Source organism: Salvelinus alpinus, chromosome 36 (assembly GCF_045679555.1).
Source record: "Salvelinus alpinus chromosome 36, SLU_Salpinus.1, whole genome shotgun sequence".
Lineage (NCBI taxonomy): Eukaryota > Metazoa > Chordata > Actinopteri > Salmoniformes > Salmonidae > Salvelinus > Salvelinus alpinus.
In genome coordinates, this window is record NC_092121.1 from 21,048,788 (window position 1) to 21,055,044 (window position 6,257).

Below are 6,257 nucleotides of genomic sequence, written 5' to 3' on the forward strand. Positions count from 1 at the left end.
AGCCTTAAGACTCCTGAACAGCTAATCCAATGGCTACCGAGACTATTTGCATTGCCCCCCCCTCTTTTACGCTGCTGCTACTCTCTGTTTATTATCTATGCATAGACACTTTAACTCTACCTACATGTACATATTACCTCAATTACCTCGACTAACCAATGTCCCCACACATTGACTCTGTCCCGGTACCCCCTGTATATAGCCTTGCTACTATTATTTTACTGCTGCTCTTTAATTATTTGTTACTTTTATTTAAAATTGTTTTACTTATCTATTTTTTACTTAACACTTACTTTTCTTAAAATTGCATTGTTGGTTAAGGGCTTGTAAGTAAGCATTTCACTGTAAGGTCTACACCTGTTGTATTTGGCGCATGTAACAAATAAAATGTGTTTTGATTTGATGTGTCTATTTAGCCTGTCTCTTGTCAGTGGACTGGCGTGTCTCAGGTCTGGGAGGGGCCAGCTGCGGTGGCCTCGAGCTGAAGGAATTCTGGCTAGATAAAACACTCACTCCACCAGGGTGTGGGCCCTGACGTCTGGCCCACTGCAACTTTTCCAGACAATCTTTCAGAGGTGGGGGTAAGGACTGGTTACTATTGAAGAGCTTTTTCTCCTCAGCAGCTATACGTACTGTAGAACTACGAAGAGAAAGGGGTGACAATGAAGTTATCTAAAGAGTGTGCTTCTCATCCACACGACATCAGTTCCCTTATTGACCCCAAACATCACTCAACCCTGTATACCCCACCCATGGCTTGTTGACCCCAAACATCACTCAACCCTGTATACCCCACCCACGGCTTGTTGACCCCAAACATCACTCAACCCTGTACACCCCACCCATGGCTTGTTGACCCCAAACATCACTCAACCCTTTACACCCCACCCATGGCTTGTTGACCCCAAACATCACTCAACCCTGTATACCCCACCCATGGCTTGTTGACCCCAAACATCACTCAACCGTTTACACCCCACCCATGGCTTGTTGACCCCAAACATCACTCAACCCTGTACACCCCACCCATGGCTTGTTGACCCCAAACATCACTCAACCCTTTACACCCCACCCATGGCTTGTTGACCCCAAACATCACTCAACCCTGTACACCCCACCCATGGCTTGTTGACCCCAAACATCACTCAACCCTTTACACCCCACCCATGGCTTGTTGACCCCAAACATCACTCAACCCTGTACACCCCACCCATGGCTTGTTGACCCCAAACATCACACAACCCTGTACAATCCAACCACAGCTTATGCACTCACAGGGCTCCTGGCAATACAGACCTCTTCACTCCATGAGAGAGGATGTCTAAAATTACCCATCATTTGTACTCAAATAGTCATTCTAATGAGGATAATGAGTATGCTGCCGTCTTCTTTCCCTGACACTTTTAGACACTCGTGTGTGTTTGTTAGCTCTCTACACTAACAGAATCCATAATGAGCTCCCTAATGCATTTGTTGGTATCAGCGCAGAACATCAAGCACTCTTTCTCATCAATCACTACTTCAGTACTCAGCTCTTATTATGTAAAGGTACACAGAGAACTAATGCTGGTAATGAGATGCTAGCTGTGTGAGCATCATACACATGCCCTATCTCTGTGTTGCAGCCAGCACCCTTCTCCTCTCAGCCCCCTTGTCCTCTCCCCTCTTCACTACACATTCATGCACTACTCGGCCCTGTCACCAAAGGGTCATGGGAAGGCATGTGTGCTTGTTGGTTAATTTTAGCCCTCATTTCATCAAGCCCATTGAGACAAAACACAGAACAAGCACGTCAACCGCTCCACCAAACACCACCACCCTTAAGCAACTCTCTCTGTCTCTTTGATTCTCTAGACTCCATAAACAACTGCAGTGACTTTTGACACACTAAGGCTACATTTACACAGTTAGCACAATTCTGATATTTTTTCCACTATTGCTCTTTTGACCAATCACATCAGATCTTTTCACATCAGAGGTTTTTCAGAGCTGATCTGATTGGTCAAAAGACCAATTAATGAAAATAATATTTGAATTGGGCTGCCTGTGTAAACTCAGCCACACACACACACACACACACACACACACACACACACACACACACACACACACACACACACACACACACACACACACACACACACACACACACACACACACACACACACACACACACACACACACACACACACACACACACACACACACACACACACACACACACACAAACACACACGTTACCAAAGATACTGGCATACATCAGAGCTACAGGAGATGACAGAGAGACATGTCAGTGACATCCACCTAAAATGATCGGTGGTACTACACTTAAAGTAATGCAGCAATGCAAATGAACACTCTGGACACACAGGCACACTACAGACACGGACACGGACACAGACTCAAACACACACACACACACACACACACACACCAAGTCCGTTAACAACTCCAGGCCATCTGACTGTTTAATAGTCACCAGTAGCCGTCCTCCGCCCAGTACCCTGCCCTGCCCTGAACCTTAATCACTGTTACTACCCTGCACCTTTGAGACTGCTGCCCTATGTACATTGTCACTGAACCCATTTCATATGTATATATTGTATTCTAGTAAAGGCTTATCCTATATAACTACTTCTGTACACACCTGTTCTATTCATATACTGTCCATACTGTCTATAAACACACCATTATATCCATAATGGACTCTGACATTGCTCATTCTGATATTTCTTAATTTATTTTATTTTATTTTTGGGATTTGTGTGTATTGTTTTGTATTGTTAGGTATTACAGCACTGTTTAAGCTAGAAACATAAGGATTTCGCTGCACCTGTGATAACATTTGCAAAATATGTGTAATCAACCAATCAAACACTAAATATATCTTTGTTGATGGTTATTGACAACTCGACCGACCGTTATTAAGAGGACGTAATCAAGAGGTCATACAGTAAGGAACTTTAGGTCAATCAATGTTGGGATGATTCATATTACTGTTTTTTACAATCACCTTAGCACTAATTTCAGAACCTTGATGTCTTTTTCAAAACTCTAGACACAAAACTCACAACCGATGATCAAAATGAAAAATGTTCTAAACTCTAACACTTTTTCCAATTGCTTGGCTACAATACACATAAAGCTAAGATAATATGTTAATTGAAGTAAAATCACCTGTTCAAAATGACACAATGTAACATCAAAGTATTAAAAATGCAATTCACACATTACATCTCAAATGACTGTCTATTCATTTCATTACAATGATCTAACTATCAATTGATACAACTGCTCAAAATGCTAAGTAACTGTTGCATTACTCTTAATGCATAGTTTTATGGAAACTGACAAACAATATTCCATGTTTAGACCTGTCACGACTTCCACCGAAGGTGGCTCCTCTTCCTGTTCGGGCAGCGCTCGGCGCTCTGACCTCTCTCATTCACAAGGTTTTTTTGCCCACAGAACTGCCGCTCACTGAATGTGTTTTGTTTATCGCATTATTCTCTGTAAACTCTAGAGACTGTGGTGCGTTTCTGAGTGACTGGGCAGCTGTTTCTGAGATGCTGGAACCACCATGTGTGGCACCTTGCCCGTTCTAATGTTTGGTTGAACAACAACTAAAGCTCTCTATACTCTCTATACTGAGTTGCAGGCAGCCACATGATTCGCTGTTTGAAGGAGCAGGCTATTTGTGTTAACACGCAGGTGTACCTAATAAAGTGGCCAGTGAGTGTATATATGCAGGCCCTTGTAATTTATTTTCCAATACTGCCAACTCGTTACTGATGATTGATTTCACATTGTGGTACGAGTATTTAGTGAAATGAGTGGTATCCACCTACAACAACATAGCGATAACACGGAGCCGGCAGGTAATAGAGGTCAAGCAGTGGGAGGAGGAAGACGTGGTGGTCAAAGGAATAGCAGGGGACAAGCACCCCTTCTGAGAGGTGGTCGTGGGCCTCGTTTGAGAGGTGTGGGGGAACGTGGTAGAGGACAAGCACCCCTTCTGAGAGGTGGTCGTGGGCCTCGTTTGAGAGGTGTGGGGGAACGTGGTAGAGGACAAGCACCCCTTCTGAGAGGTGGTCGTGGGCCTCGTTTGAGAGGTGTGGGGGAACGTGGTAGAGGACAAGCACCCCTTCTGAGAGGTGGTCGTGGGCCTCGTTTGAGAGGTGTGGGGGAACGTGGTAGAGGACAAGCACCCCTTCTGAGAGGTGGTCGTGGGCCTCGTTTGAGAGGTGTGGGGGAACGTGGTAGAGGACAAGCACCCCTTCTGAGAGGTGGTCGTGGGCCTCGTTTGAGAGGTGTGGGGGAACGTGGTAGAGGACAAGCACCCCTTCTGAGAGGTGGTCGTGGGCCTCGTTTGAGAGGTGTGGGGGAACGTGGTAGAGGACAAGGCCACGGACCAAGACAGCGGCAACAACAGCAGAGTGTCCAATGAAATCCGAGCAATAGTTGTAGACCATGTTGTAAATCATGGCATGACAATGACTGAGGCAGCTACAATGATTCAACCAAACCTCAGAAGATCAACCGTGGCCTCAATCATCAGAACTTTCCGCAATGAGAACCGGTAAGTCTTCAGCATGCACTAAACATTAGGCTACTCTCAATTGTCAAATTACTGTATACTGCATGCCCATGTGTACCACAGAGTAGGTGATGTGACTAAATGTGTTCTTACTGTCATTTTCCCTGCAGAATTGAGACTAGGACAAATAGGGGAGGCATAGGCAAAATTCTGACTGACCAACAAGAACGGGCTGTGGTCAATTTGGTTTGGGACAGAAATTATATTCGCCTTACAGAAATTTGGCAGCACATCATGGACAATGATGACATGTTCAACAATGTGGAAGCCATAAGTTTGCTGACTATTGCACGAATGCTGAAAAGGCACCAGGTGTCTCTAAAACAGCTATAATGTGTGTCTTTTGAAAGAAATGCAGACAGAGTGAAGCAACTGAGGACTGAGTATGTTCAGGCGTGTTCAGTTTCAAGATGCCTGTTGTGAAAAATTCCCCAAAAATTGTAATCAGCAATTCTCTTTCCAAAATGTCTTTTTAGAGGGTGATGGAGCTGGATGCTGACGAAAACCATCACAAATTCATCTTTTTGAATGAGGCAGGCTTCAACCTGGCCAAGACAAGGAGGAGAGGTCAGAATTTTGTTGGCCAGCGGGCAACCAACCAAGTACCTGGACAACGTGGGGCCAACATCGCCATGTGTGCGGCTATATTGGAAGATGGTGTGGTGAGACGCAGACCTCGTATTGGATCATATAATGCAGCTCTCCTTGTAACCTTCCTTGATGAGCTAAATCAGGTCTGTAGAGCTGATGGCGTGACCTATGTCATTGTGTGGGATAATGTCAGGTTCCACCATGCTCAAAGAGTGCAAGCATGGTTTCAGGCCCATCCACATTTTACCACCCTGTACTGACCCCTTACTCTCCTTTCCTTAATCCGATTGAGGAATCTTTCTCCACATGGGGGTGGAAGGTATATGATAGGCTCCCTCACAAACAAGACGCCCTTCTCCAGGCCATGGATGACGCATGCAATGACATCATGGCAGACCAGTGTCAGGCCTGGATTCGCCATGCCCGAAGATTCTTCCCAAGATGTTTGGCTAATGAAAACATCCATTGTGATGTGGATGAGAACCTGTGGCCAAATCCACAAGACAGGGTTGATGGAAATATAGAAGTACAGTAATTAATCCTTTGTTTTGCTTTTTACAGTAAGCCAGGTGAGGAACACTGCAGTTGATGTTTTACTGTAGTTTTTATTTATTTTTATAGCTAATTATTTTTTCCTTGATTCAAAGAAACCTATGTTGTGATTTTATTGTATTTCATCATTAAATGTCAAGTTTTGTTCAATGATTCCACTGAGTCTGTATTATTCTCTCTACTAGTCCTTTTACAGTGATGTATTTACATCTAGTACCATAATGAAACATATTTCATATTTTGTACTACAATATTTAATGATTGTACAAAGAACTACACAGTTAAACTATCGGTATCTTGTGTGTGGGTGATCTAAATGAATGTTCCTGTGGTATTTCATGACAAATTCGTTATTTGAACCAATGATTCTGCAAGTGCAAGGTTTCTTTAAAGATATGAATCCACAATGCAATGTTTTGAACATTGGACAGCCTGTGTTACAAGTGATGACTGTTTTGAGTTTTGAAAAACGACCACTAGGTTCTGAAATGTCAAGGCTGTGGGTAACTGGTGAAAG